The sequence below is a fragment of the Odontesthes bonariensis genome, chromosome 5 (assembly GCF_027942865.1).
Source record: "Odontesthes bonariensis isolate fOdoBon6 chromosome 5, fOdoBon6.hap1, whole genome shotgun sequence".
Lineage (NCBI taxonomy): Eukaryota > Metazoa > Chordata > Actinopteri > Atheriniformes > Atherinopsidae > Odontesthes > Odontesthes bonariensis.
Genome location: NC_134510.1, coordinates 11568895 through 11583179, shown reverse-complemented (window position 1 = coordinate 11583179; position 14285 = coordinate 11568895). Strand labels below are relative to the sequence as shown.

General features: G+C 44.3%; 7 non-coding genes across 7 annotated transcripts; 3 read left to right on the top strand and 4 right to left on the bottom strand.

Moving 5' to 3' along the window:
- The first annotated feature begins 20 nt into the window (after nt 1-20).
- Nucleotides 21-92, top strand: trnad-guc (transfer RNA aspartic acid (anticodon GUC)). The gene has a single exon. It is a non-coding gene; the product is annotated as a tRNA-Asp (tRNA).
- Nucleotides 93-585: 493 nt separating this feature from the next.
- trnal-aag (transfer RNA leucine (anticodon AAG)) lies at nt 586-668 on the bottom strand. Its single transcript has one exon. It is a non-coding gene; the product is annotated as a tRNA-Leu (tRNA).
- A 1141-nt stretch (nt 669-1809) lies between these two features.
- On the top strand, nt 1810-1881 carry trnad-guc (transfer RNA aspartic acid (anticodon GUC)). Its single transcript has one exon. It is a non-coding gene; the product is annotated as a tRNA-Asp (tRNA).
- A 493-nt stretch (nt 1882-2374) lies between these two features.
- On the bottom strand, nt 2375-2457 carry trnal-aag (transfer RNA leucine (anticodon AAG)). Its single transcript has one exon. It is a non-coding gene; the product is annotated as a tRNA-Leu (tRNA).
- Nucleotides 2458-4163: 1706 nt separating this feature from the next.
- On the bottom strand, nt 4164-4246 carry trnal-aag (transfer RNA leucine (anticodon AAG)). The gene has a single exon. It is a non-coding gene; the product is annotated as a tRNA-Leu (tRNA).
- Nucleotides 4247-5959: 1713 nt separating this feature from the next.
- Nucleotides 5960-6042, bottom strand: trnal-aag (transfer RNA leucine (anticodon AAG)). Its single transcript has one exon. It is a non-coding gene; the product is annotated as a tRNA-Leu (tRNA).
- Nucleotides 6043-8087: 2045 nt separating this feature from the next.
- trnad-guc (transfer RNA aspartic acid (anticodon GUC)) lies at nt 8088-8159 on the top strand. The gene has a single exon. It is a non-coding gene; the product is annotated as a tRNA-Asp (tRNA).
- Nucleotides 8160-14285: the final 6126 nt, after the last annotated feature.

The following is a 14285-nucleotide window of genomic DNA, read 5'->3' as shown; positions in this document are numbered from 1 at the left end:
TGTGTCAGTCACACAGAAATTCCTCGTTAGTATAATGGACAGTATCTCCGCCTGTCACGCGGAAGGTCGGGGTTCGATTCCCCGACGGGGAGAGCTAGGTCTTTTATCAGCTGCCTGCCACCAAGTGATGATTGCTTTGATACTCTCACCCATCTTCGGCCTAAATGTCAATAGCCCCCTTCAAATAGCCTAACATGATGCCAGGTTTCTTCGGTCAAAAGCCCTTTCCCGTTTACTATGGTGTTAAGTGCAAACCAAGACCTTATAATCAACAATGTGCCTTTTGCTAATGATTCTGTCCTGCCCAAAGCACTGTAGAAGGTTGTGACAACACAGCTTGTTGAGCTGTGGTCAGAAGATTCTCATGCAACAAGTGTCTTGGCTGTTGTTTAACAGGGCTCCTGAGGCAAACAAATAGTAGGCATAGCATTTGGAAGCAAGAACTCTTCGGAGGTAAAGCGGCCACAATAATCTTTAAACTAGATGATGCAGTGGCAGAATAGCAATACGACATGTTATTGCTAAGCAAGGAGTAAACTTGAGTTGCCTTGCCAGTGAAAATGGTCCTCTAGGAGAAATCTGCAATGTCAGAAGTGGGATTTGAACCCACGCCTCCAGGGGACACTGCGACCTTAACGCAGCGCCTTAGACCGCTCGGCCATCCTGACTACTAAAAGGAATATTTGACGACACTGTCGGCGGGCCCAGGCATCATTCCAGCGAATATGTGGGTCTGCGTTGTGTACGTGTCGAAGGGGAATATTGACGAGGCATGCAGCTTCATGGAAGACTCTCCTTCTGAGTGATGGGACTGTGATAGCAATTTTCCTGCACCTTGAAACGGGACATGAAAATCTTATTTCACTCCTAGTTGTCTTTTCATCTGACGACTGTGTCAGTCACACAGAAATTCCTCGTTAGTATAATGGACAGTATCTCCGCCTGTCACTTGGAAGATCCGGGTTCGATTCCCCGACGGGGAGAGCTAGGTCTTTTATCAGCTGCCTGCCACCAAGTGATGATTGTTTTGATACTCTCACCCATCTTCGGCCTAAATGTCAATAGCCCCCTTCAAATAGCCCAACATGATGCCAGGTTTCTTCGGTCAAAAGCCCTTTCCCGTTTACTATGGTGTTAAGTGCAAACCAAGACCTTATAATCAACAATGCGCCTTTTGCTAATGATTCTGTCCTGCCCAAAGCACTGTAGAAGGTTGTGACAACACAGCTTGTTGAGCTGTGGTCAGAAGATTCTCATGCAACAAGTGTCTTGGCTGTTGTTTAACAGGGCTCCTGATGCAAACAAATAGTAGGCATAGCATTTGGAAGCAAGAACTCTTCGGAGGTAAAGCGGCCACAATAATCTTTAAACTAGATGATGCAGTGGCAGAATAGCAATACGACATGGTATTGCTAAGCAAGGAGTAAACTTGGGTTGCCTTGCCAGTGAAAAGTTTTCTCCAGGAGAAATCTGCAATGTCAGAAGTGGGATTTGAACCCACGCCTCCAGGGGAGACTGCGACCTGAACGCAGCGCCTCAGACCGCTCGGCCATCCTGACTACTAAAAGGAATATTTGACGACACTGTCTGCGGGCCCAGGCATCATTCCAGCGAATATGTGGGTCTGCATTGTCTTCGTGTTGAAGGGGAATATTGACGAGGCATGCAGCTTCATGGAAGACTCTCCTTCTGAGTGATGGGACTGTGATAGCAATTTTCCTGCACCTTGAAACGGGACACGAAAATCTTATTTCACTCCTTGGCGATAGTTGTCTTTTCATCTGACGACTGTGTCAGTCACACAGAAATTCCTCGTTAGTATAATGGACAGTATCTCCGCCTGTCACGCGGAAGGTCGGGGTTCGATTCCCCGACGGGGAGAGCTAGGTCTTTTATCAGCTGCCTGCCACCAAGTGATGATTGCTTTGATACTCTCACCCATCTTCGGCCTAAATGTCAATAGCCCCCTTCAAATAGCCTAACATGATGCCAGGTTTCTTCGGTCAAAAGCCCTTTCCCGTTTACTATGGTGTTAAGTGCAAACCAAGACCTTATAATCAACAATGTGCCTTTTGCTAATGATTCTGTCCTGCCCAAAGCACTGTAGAAGGTTGTGACAACACAGCTTGTTGAGCTGTGGTCAGAAGATTCTCATGCAACAAGTGTCTTGGCTGTTGTTTAACAGGGCTCCTGAGGCAAACAAATAGTAGGCATAGCATTTGGAAGCAAGAACTCTTCGGAGGTAAAGCGGCCACAATAATCTTTAAACTAGATGATGCAGTGGCAGAATAGCAATACGACATGTTATTGCTAAGCAAGGAGTAAACTTGAGTTGCCTTGCCAGTGAAAATGGTCCTCTAGGAGAAATCTGCAATGTCAGAAGTGGGATTTGAACCCACGCCTCCAGGGGACACTGCGACCTTAACGCAGCGCCTTAGACCGCTCGGCCATCCTGACTACTAAAAGGAATATTTGACGACACTGTCGGCGGGCCCAGGCATCATTCCAGCGAATATGTGGGTCTGCGTTGTGTACGTGTCGAAGGGGAATATTGACGAGGCATGCAGCTTCATGGAAGACTCTCCTTCTGAGTGATGGGACTGTGATAGCAATTTTCCTGCACCTTGAAACGGGACATGAAAATCTTATTTCACTCCTAGTTGTCTTTTCATCTGACGACTGTGTCAGTCACACAGAAATTCCTCGTTAGTATAATGGACAGTATCTCTGCCTGTCACTTGGAAGATCCGGGTTCGATTCCCCGACGGGGAGAGCTTGGTCTTTTATCAGCTGCCTGCCACCAAGTGATGATTGTTTTGATACTCTCACCCATCTTCGGCCTAAATGTCAATAGCCCCCTTCAAATAGCCTAACATGAGACCAGGTTGCTTCGGTCAAAAGCCCTTTCCCGTTTACTATGGTGTTAAGTGCAAACCAAGACCTTATAATCAACAATGTTCCTTTTGCTAATGATTCTGTCCTGCCCAAAGCACTGTAGAAGGTTGTGACAACACAGCTTGTTGAGCTGTGGTCAGAAGATTCTCATGCAACAAGTGTCTTGGCTGTTGTTTAACAGGTCTCCTGAGGCAAACAAATAGTAGGCATAGATTTTGGAAGCAAGAACTCTTCGGTGGTAAAGCGGCCACAATAATCTTTAAACTAGATGATGCAGTGTTAGAATAGCAATACGACATGTTATTGCTAAGCAAGGAGTAAACTTGGGTTGCCTTGCCAGTGAAAATTTTTCTCTAGGAGAAATCTGCAATGTCAGAAGTGGGATTTTAACCCATGCCTCCAGGGGAGACTGCGACCTTAACTCAGCGCCTTAGACCGCTCGGCCATCCTGACTACTAAAAGGAATATTTGACGACACTGTCGGCGGGCCCAGGCATCATTCCAGCGAATATGTGGGTCTGCGTTGTCTTCGTGTTGAAGGGGAATATTGACGAGGCATGCAGCTTCATGGAAGACTCTCCTTCTGAGTGATGGGACTGTGATAGCAATTTTCCTGCACCTTGAAACGGGACACCAAAATCTTATTTCACTCCTAGCCGATAGTTGTCTTTTCATCTGACGACTGTGTCAGTCACACAGAAATTCCTCGTTAGTATAATAGACAGTATCTCCGCCTGTCACGCGGAAAATCGGGGTTCGATTCCCCGACGGGGAGAGCTAGGTCTTTTATCAGCTGCCTGCCACCAAGTGATGATTGCTTTAATACTCTCACCCATCTTCGGCCTAAATGTCAATAGCCCCCTTCAAATAGCCCAACATGATGCCAGGTTTCTTCGGTCAAAAGCCCTTTCCCGTTTACTATGGTGTTAAGTGAAAACCAAGACCTTATAATCAACAATGTTCCTTTTGCTAATGATTTTGTCCTGCCCAAAGCACTGTAGAAGGTTGTGACAACACAGCTTGTTGAGCTGTGGTCAGAAGATTCTCATGCAACAAGTGTCTTGGCTGTTGTTTAACAGGTCTCCTGAGGCAAACAAATAGTAGGCATAGCATTTGGAAGCAAGAACTCTTCGGAGGTTAAGCGGCCACAATAATCTTTAAACTAGATGATGCAGTGGCAGAATAGCAATACGACGTGGTATTGCTAAGCAAGGAGTAAACTTGAGTTGCCTTGCCAGTTAAAATGGTCCTCTAGGAGAACTCTGCAATGTCAGAAGTGGGATTTGAACCCACGCCTCCAGGGGAGACTGCGACCTTAACGCAGCGCCTTAGACTGCTCGGCCATCCTGACTACTAAAACGAATATTTGACGACACTGTCGGCGGGCCCAGGCATCATTCCAGCGAATATGTGGGTCTGCGTTGTCTTCGTGTTGAAGGGGAATATTGACGAGGCATGCAGCTTCATGGAAGACTCTCCTTCTGAGTGATGGGACTGTGATAGCAATTTTCCTGCTCCTTGAAACGGGACACCAAAATCTTATTTCACTCCTTGCCGATAGTTGTCTTTTCATCTGACGACTGTGTCAGTCACACAGAAATTCCTCGTTAGTATAATAGACAGTATCTCCGCCTGTCATGCGGAAAATCGGGGTTCGATTCCCCGACGGGGAGAGCTAGGTCTTTTATCAGCTGCCTGCCACCAAGTGATGATTGCTTTGATACTCTCACCCATCTTCGGCCTAAATGTCAATAGCCCCCTTCAAATAGCCTAACATGATGCCAGGTTTCTTCGGTCAAAAGCCCTTTCCCGTTTACTATGGTGTTAAGTGCAAACCAAGACCTTATAATCAACAATGTACCTTTTGCTAATGATTCTGTCCTGCCCAAAGCACTGTAGATGGTTGTGACAACACAGCTTGTTGAGCTGTGGTCAGAAGATTCTCATGCAACAAGTGTCTTGGCTGTTGTTTAACAGGGCTCCTGAGGCAAACAAATAGTAGGCATAGCATTTGGAAGCAAGAACTCTTCGGAGGTTAAGCGGCCACAATAATCTTTAAACTAGATGATGCAGTGGCAGAATAGCAATACGACATGGTATTGCTAAGCAAGGAGTAAAGTTGAGTTGCCTTGCCAGTGAAAATGGTCCTCCAGGAGAACTCTGCAATGTCAGAAGTGGGATTTGAACCCACTTCTCCAGGGGAGACTGCGACCTTAACGCAGCGCCTTAGACTGCTCGGCCATCCTGACTACTAAAAGGAATATTTGACGACACTGTCGGCGGGCCCAGGCATCATTCCAGCGAATATGTGGGTGTGCGTTGTCTTCGTGTTGAAGGGGAATATTGACGAGGCATGCAGCTTCATGGAAGACTCTCCTTCTGAGTGATGGGACTGTGATAGCAATTTTCCTGCACCTTGAAACGGGACACGAAAATCTTATTTCACTCCTTGGCGATAGTTGTCTTTTCATCTGACGTCTGTGTCAGTCACACAGAAATTCCTCGTTAGTATAATGGATAGTATCTTGGCCTGTCACGCGGAAGATCGGGGTTCGATTCCCCGACGGGGAGAAAATGGGCTTTTATCAGCTGCCTGCCACCAAGTGATGATTGCTTTGATACTCTCACCCATCTTCGGCCTAAATGTCAATAGCCCCCTTCAAATAGCCCAACATGATGCCAGGTTTCTTCGGTCAAAAGCCCTTTCCCGTTTACTATGGTGTTAAGTGCAAACCAAGACCTTATAATCAACAATGTACCTTTTGCTAATGATTCTGTCCTGCCCAAAGCACTGTAGAGGGTTGTGACAACACAGCTTGTTGAGCTGTGGTCAGAAGATTCTCACGCAACAAGTGTCTTGGCTGTTGTTTAACAGGGCTCCTGAGGCAAACAAATAGTAGGCATAGCATTTGGAAGCAAGAACTCTTCGGAGGTTAAGCGGCCACAATAATCTTTAAACTAGATGATGCAGTGGCAGAATAACAATACGACATGGTATTGCTAAGCAAGGAGCAAAGTTGAGTTGCCTTGCCAGTGAAAATGGTCCTCCAGGAGAACTCTGCAATGTCAGAAGTGGGATTTGAACCCACGCCTCCAGGGGAGACTGCGACCTTAACGCAGCGCCTTAGACTGCTCGGCCATCCTGACTACTAAAATGAATATTTGACGACACTGTCGGCGGGCCCAGGCATCATTCCAGCGAATATGTGGGTCTGCGTTGTCTTCGTGTTGAAGGGGAATATTGACGAGGCATGCAGCTTCATGGAAGACTCTCCTTCTGAGTGATGGGACTGTGATAGCAATTTTCCTGCACCTTGAAACGGGACACCAAAATCTTATTTCACTCCTTGCCGATAGTTGTCTTTTCATCTGACGACTGTGTTAGTCACACAGAAATTCCTCGTTAGTAAAATGGACAGTATCTCCGCCTGTCACGCGGAAGATCGGGGTTCGATTCCCCGACGGGGAGAGCTAGGTCTTTTATAAGCTGCCTGCCACCAAGTGATGATTGCTTTGATACTCTCACCCATCTTCGGCCTAAATGTCAATAGCCCCCTTCAAATAGCCTAACATGATGCCAGGTTTCTTCGGTCAAAAGCCCTTTCCCGTTTACTATGGTGTTAAGTGCAATCCAAGACCTTATAATCAACAATGTACCTTTTGCTAATGATTCTGTCCTGCCCAAAGCACTGTAGAAGGTTGTGATAACACAGCTTGTTGAGCTGTGGTCAGAAGATTCTCATGCAACAAGTGTCTTGGCTGTTGTTTAACAGGGCTCCTGATGCAAACAAATAGTAGGCATAGCATTTGGAAGCAAGAACTCTTCGGAGGTTAAGCGGCCACAATAATCTTTAAACTAGATGATGCAGTGGCAGAATAGCAATACGACATGGTATTGCTAAGCAAGGAGTAAACTTGAGTTGCCTTGCCAGTGAAAATGGTCCTCTAGGAGAACTCTGCAATGTTAGAAGTGGGATTTGAACCCACGCCTCCAGGGGAGACTGCGACCTTAACGCAGCTCCTTAGATCGCTCGGCCATCCTGACTACTAAAAGGGATATTTGACAACACTGTCGCCGGGCCCAGGCATCATTACAGCAAATATATGGGTCTGCGTTGTCTTCGTGTTGAAGGGGAATATTGACGAGGCATGCAGCTTCATGGAAGACTCTCCTTCTGAGTGATGGGACTGTGATAGCAATTTTCCTGCACCTTGAAACGGGACACGAAAATCTTATTTCACTCCTTGCCGATAGTTGTCTTTTCATCTGACGACTGTGTCAGTCACACAGAAATTCCTCGTTAGTATAATAGACAGTATCTCCGCCTGTCACGCGGAAAATCGGGGTTCGATTCCCCGACGGGGAGAGCTAGGTCTTTTATCAGCTGCCTGCCACCAAGTGATGATTGCTTTGATACTCTCACCCATCTTCGGCCTAAATGTCAATAGCCCCCTTCAAATAGCCCAACATGATACCAGGTTTCTTCGGTCAAAAGCCCTTTCCCGTTTACTATGGTGTTAAGTGCAAACCAAGACCTAATAATCAACATTGTACCTTTTGCTAATGATTCTGTCCTGCCCAAAGCACTGTAGAGGGTTGTGACAACACAGCTTGTTGAGCTGTGGTCAGAAGATTCTCATGCAACAAGTGTCTTGGCTGTTGTTTAACAGGGCTCCTGAGGCAAACAAATAGTAGGCATAGCATTTGGAAGCAAGAACTCTTCGGAGGTTAAGCGGCCACAATAATCTTTAAACTAGATGATGCAGTGGCAGAATAGCAATACGACATGGTATTGCTAAGCAAGGAGTAAAGTTGAGTTGCCTTGCCAGTGAAAATGGTCCTCCAGGAGAACTCTGCAATGTCAGAAGTGGGATTTGAACCTACGCCTCCAGGGGAGACTGCAACCTTAACGCACGCCTTAGACAACTCGGCCATCCTGACTACTAAAAGGAATATTTGATGACACTGTCGGCGGGCCCAGGCATCATTCCAGTGAATATGTGGGTCTGCGTTGTGTTCGTGTCGAAGGGGAATATTGACGAGGCATGCAGCTTCATGGAAGACTCTCCTTCTGAGTGATGGGACTGTGATAGCAATTTTCCTGCACCTTGAAACGGAACACCAAAATCTTATTTCACTCCTTGGCGATAGTTGTCTTTTCATCTGAAGACTGTGTCAGTCACACAGAAATTCCTCGTTAGTATAATGGACAGTATCTCCGCCTGTCACGCGGAAGATCGGGGTTCGATTCCCCGACGGGGAGAGCTCGGTCTTTTATCAGCTGCCTGCCACCAAGTGATGATTGTTTTGATACTCTCACCCATCTTCGGCCTAAATGTCAATAGCCCCCTTCAAATAGCCTAACATGAGGCCAGGTTGCTTCGGTCAAAAGCCCTTTCCCGTTTACTATGGTGTTAAGTGCAAACCAAGACCTTATAATCAACAATGTTCCTTTTGCTAATGATTCTGTCCTGCCCAAAGCACTGTAGAAGGTTGTGACAACACAGCTTGTTGAGCTGTGGTCAGAAGATTCTCATGCAACAAGTGTCTTGGCTGTTGTTTAACAGGGCTCCTGAGGCAAACAAATAGTAGGCATAGCATTTGGAAGCAAGAACTCTTTGGTGGTAAAGCGGCCACAATAATCTTTAAACTAGATGATGCAGTGTTAGAATAGCAATACGACATGTTATTGCTAAGCAAGGAGTAAACTTGGGTTGCCTTGCCAGTGAAAATTTTTCTCTAGGAGAAATCTGCAATGTCAGAAGTGGGATTTTAACCCATGCCTCCAGGGGAGACTGCGACCTTAACTCAGCGCCTTAGACCGCTCGGCCATCCTGACTACTAAAAGGAATATTTGACGACACTGACGGCGGGCCCAGGCATCATTCCAGCGAATATGTGGGTCTGCGTTGTCTTCGTGTTGAAGGGGAATATTGACGAGGCATGCAGCTTCATGGAAGACTCTCCTTCTGAGTGACGGGAGTTTGATAGCAATTTTCCTGCACCTTGAAACGGGACACGAAAATCTTATTTCACTCCTTGCCGATAGTTGTCTTTTCATCTGACGACTGTGTCAGTCACACAGAAATGCCTCGTTAGTATAATGGACAGTATCTCCGCCTGTCACGCGGAAGATCGGGGTTCGATTGCCCGAGTGGGAGAGCTAGGTCTTTTATCAGCTGCCTGCCACCAAGTGATGATTGCTTTGATACTCTCACCCATCTTCGGCCTAAATGTCAATAGCCCCCTTCAAATAGCCCAACATGATGCCAGGTTTCTTCGGTCAAAAGCCCTTTCCCGTTTACTATGGTGTTAAGTGCAATCCAAGACCTTATAATCAACAATGTACCTTTTGCTAATGATTCTGTCCTGCCCAAAGCACTGTAGAAGGTTGTGATAACACAGCTTGTTGAGCTGTGGTCAGAAGATTCTCATGCAACAAGTGTCTTGGCTGTTGTTTAACAGGGCTCCTGATGCAAACAAATAGTAGGCATAGCATTTGGAAGCAAGAACTCTTCGGAGGTTAAGCGGCCACAATAATCTTTAAACTAGATGATGCAGTGGCAGAATAGCAATACGACATGGTATTGCTAAGCAAGGAGTAAACTTGAGTTGCCTTGCCAGTGAAAATGGTCCTCTAGGAGAACTCTGCAATGTTAGAAGTGGGATTTGAACCCACGCCTCCAGGGGAGACTGCGACCTTAACGCAGCGCCTTAGACTGCTCGGCCATCCTGACTACTAAAAGGAATATTTGACGACACTGTCGGCGGGCCCAGGCATCATTCCAGCGAATATGTGGGTCTGCGTTGTCTTCGTGTTGAAGGGGAATATTGACGAGGCATGCAGCTTCATGGAAGACTCTCCTTCTGAGTGATGGGACTGTGATAGCAATTTTCCTGCACCTTGAAATGGGACACCAAAATCTTATTTCACTCCTTGCCGATAGTTGTCTTTTCATCTGACGACTGTGTCAGTCACAGCCGCTGTTGTGTTTGATGACATCAAAATGTCGTTTACTTCAACAAGCTGAAAGTCTGATAAACGTGAGAGTCTCTCGCCGGGTGCTGTGGCGCGCGCCTGTAATCCAAGCTACCGGGAGGCTGAGGCTGGTGGATCGCTTGAGCTCAGGAGCTCTGAGCTGCAGTGGACTATGCCGATCGGGTGTCTGCACTAAGCCCGGTAACGATATGGTGCTCCTGGGGGAGCCCGGGACCACCAGGTCGTCTAAGGAGGGGAGAACCGGTCCAGGTCGGAAACGGAGCAGGTCAAAGCCCCCGTGCCGCTCAGTAGTGGGATCGCACCTGTGATTAGACGCTGCAGGGCAGCCTTAGTCATACAGCGGGACCCAGTCTTTTTACACTCTTTGTTCTCTCCAACAAAATACTGGGACAACACACACGCTCCAACATCACCTCTTTACACGTTACAGCAGTTTCTCTATCTTCTCTTTTCCATTGAAAAGCACAGCTGTTTCTTGGACCTGCAGCGCCCCCACCTGGAGAAGACGAGCAACGACCATCAGCCACATCACTCACGCTGCTTCACAGATACACTCTGCTCCATCACTCATTCAATCAAGCTGCTGCTGTCACATCACACACACTTTGAGGAGACTTTTACTGCTTTGATTAATTGAATACGTCCACAGAGATTCTTTTGGGGTGACAATGAGACACACACAACATAAACATGCAAACATTTTAGACTGTCTATTGTGTGACCTTCTCTACAGTTCTTGGATGTTTGTTAGATTGTAATATCAGCACTTGACATCTCCGAGTGTGTGCACCACTCAGACTATAAGACAGTGATGCAGATGAACTGCAAGAATTCTTACTGTTAAACAGCAGAAGTGTAAAGTGAAACATGCTGTGTGTGTTACTGTGCTCATGAGTATTATTTCATGTCTTCTGCTGTGACAGAGGTCGTACTAATTCTGTGAATTACAACATTCGCTTTGCTCCAATCGTGCAGTTGTGTGGCATCATCACACTTACACTGATTTTTATTTGAAAATGTCTCTGAATGTTTCTGCAGAGGTGACATGTGGTTTTATCACAAGTGCTTCTACTTCTGCTCAGTTAACATGTTAAACATGATCTTTTTAAAACAAGCTGATGTGTAATTTAAAGTGTGCGTTCTTTATCTCAACAGTTAGGTGTTAGAAATGAGCAGTTTCTCCTCTCTCAGGTAGATGTGGTATTTATCAAAATCCCTTCCTATAATTGTACATTTTAGTTAACAGAGTCAAATAATCTGAGATGGAGACAGGATTCTAAATGGTTAGTGTTGCTGGGTTTCAGGGTGAGAAATGAATTACATGTTAAAATGAAATGAGGGCTGAGTCTTTGTACTGACGAACAGAACTGGGAGTTCTATAGTTCACTTCCTGTAAAATACTAAAGAACAAACATGAAGATGGATCACTGAAGGTTTCTTTATACCTGTGATGTAAAACAAACACAGTTTTGTTGCTTCATATTTGTTTTAGCATCAATTTAACTCAAAGAGGAACTCTTTTTTTCTGTATAAGATACTTAAAAAGGAAGAAATTGACTCATTTCCACTCATATAGTTCATATCAACTCTAAACTGTAAGTTATCATCTGACTCTGTCTGAATATTATTCATGTAAGAGAAGGAGTGGATCAAACCCTGTAAACATATACAACATAACAATGTTAAAACCTATTTTCATAAAATGTTAGATCGATTCTTTCAATGGAAGCTCAAGAACGGACCGGAGGAATCTCAAATTAAATAAAATGTTTATTGGTAGTCACACGTCAAGCATATCAGCGCTGGGCTCAGTGGAACAGAGCTCCTGCAGGAAATCCGTCAGACTGAGCCTCGATTTCCGGGTATCATTTGCATTTATAGCCTCATAGGTTGGACTCACACTCGACCGAGTATGATTGGACATGAGTAGGTTCAACATGCTTCGTCATATTCTCTGGATCAGCCAAAACAATGTGTGTGTGTGAATTTGCACCTGCTTTCTCAATTGTTTTGTCTTCCCTTTCCTGGATAACTTTAGGTCATCGTGGAAAAGTAAAGAGACTATTTCATTCATAATGTCTGAGAACAAAGCCAATTTTAACAAAATAACTGGCCTCTCTGTACCATAATCACTTACAGACGCTCATACAAGTAGTGTTCATTTTACTTGTGGTCTTGTTCACATGTAAACACAACACATTAGGATGGAACTTTGTCACTTCCTGTTTAGGTTTAGCATATAAGGCAGGGTTGGGACTTTAAAAATCCAGACTTCTTAGCGAGGCTTAGGAAATGATCATGGTTAGGGGTCAAATGTAATCTTTTGACAGGGAGTTGGTACCTTATTTGGATAAAGGACAGTCTTTGAGTTAGGATTCAATTCAATTCAAACAAGAAAGAATGCCTTTCTAATCCCAAATTGAAAAAGATAACATTACAGTGATTGTTTTTCCACAATTTACACATTACCTTTACATGTGACTATGTGTCCCAGCAGGAAGCTGAGGACTTCTGTCCTGTGAATAGTTTTATCAGCTGTATAAATGAATATATATGATTTAATGTTCAACTCTTCATACCAATTTCTATGTGTAACTATAAAAAAGATTGATTCATTAAAAAAAAAGACCCTGTTCTACACTTAGTCCAATTTGAGAAGAGCTAATGTTTGGATGCTGTTTTTTCTTTTGAAACGAGTTTAAACCTGACTTCAGCATACTTTGCCTTTAAGCTGAAGGTGGGAAGTGTTTATTTCAGAGGTTTTTGGTCATTTGAATATGAGTGACTATGAACTTTTTCAAAATCTTCTCAGTGGAAACTTTAGAAAAGAGTGCAGACTTTGACATTTCTCAAACCTGATATTTTTCCTGTTGGAAGTATGTTGTTCCACTTTTCTGGGTTTCTGAGAGTGTTTTCTTCATGTTGGGATGCAACAAGTCCTCAGCAGAAGTTAGAATCTTCCACAACTGGTGGAGTGAAATGTGAAGAAAAAAAGTTGTGTAGACTGATGGTGTTTATGATTGTTTTTAAATGATGCTGCGATGATGCTTCTGAGGAGGGAACCATGGCGATCATGGAATTCCTCTGGGCTGTGGCCAGAAAGCTAAGAATCCTCTCACGGAACTGCAAACTTAACCTGAAAGTCCTGCAGCTTGGAATCATAGTTTAAGAGTAATTATTGAGCCTGAATATCACAGCACCTCTGAGCAAAGAAAGATAAAAAAAAACTCATCTTATGAGGAAGTGGGGCTGACCCAATTGTTGGGCAGGACACCTGCTTTTCAAGACTGTGATAGCTGATCAAAGGAAAAACCCACACAGTCACATGTGAAAGTGCTCCTAAATATGACAGATCTTAAGCTTTTACTTTGAAATAACTGGCCTCTCTGTACCATAATCACTTACAGACGCACATACAAGTAGTGTTCATTTTACTTGTGGTCTTGTTCACATGTAAACACAACACATTAGGATGGAACTTTGTCACTTCCTGTTTAGGTTTAGCCAATAACGCAGGGTTGGGACTTTAAAAATTCAGACTTCTTAGCGAGGGTTAGGAAATGATCATGGTTAGGGGTCAAATGTAATCTTTTGACAGGGAGTTGGTACCTTATTTGGATAAAGGACAGTCTTTGAGTTAGGATTCAATTCAATTCAAACAAGAAAGAATGCCTTTCTAATCCCAAATTGAAAAAGATAACATTACAGTGATTGTTTTTCCACAATTTACACATTACCTTTACATGTGACTATGTGTCCCAGCAGGAAGCTGAGGACTTCTGTCCTGTGAATAGTTTTATCAGCTGTATAAATGAATATATATGATTTAATGTTCAGCTCTTCATACCAATTTCTATGTGTAACTATAAAAAAGATTGATTCATTAAAAAAAAGACCCTGTTCTACACTTAGTCCAATTTGAGAAGAGCTAATGTTTGGATGCTGATTTTTCTTTTGAAACGAGTTTAAACCTGACTTCAGCATACTTTGCCTTTAAGCTGAAGGTGGGAAGTGTTTATTTCAGAGGTTTTTGGTCATTTGAATATGAGTGACTATGAACTTTTTCAAAATCTTCTCAGTGGAAACTTTAGAAAAGAGTGCAGACTTTGACATTTCTCAAACCTGATATTTTTCCTGTTGGAAGTATGTTGTTCCACTTTTCTGGGTTTCTGAGAGTGTTTTCTTCATGTTGGGATGCAACAAGTCCTCAGCAGAAGTTAGAATCTTCCACAACTGGTGGAGTGAAATGTGAAGAAAAAAAGTTGTGTAGACTGATGGTGTTTATGATTGTTTTTAAATGATGCTGCGATGATGCTTCTGAGGAGGGAACCATGGCGATCATGGAATTCCTCTGGGCTGTGGCCAGAAAGCTAAGAATCCTCTCACGGA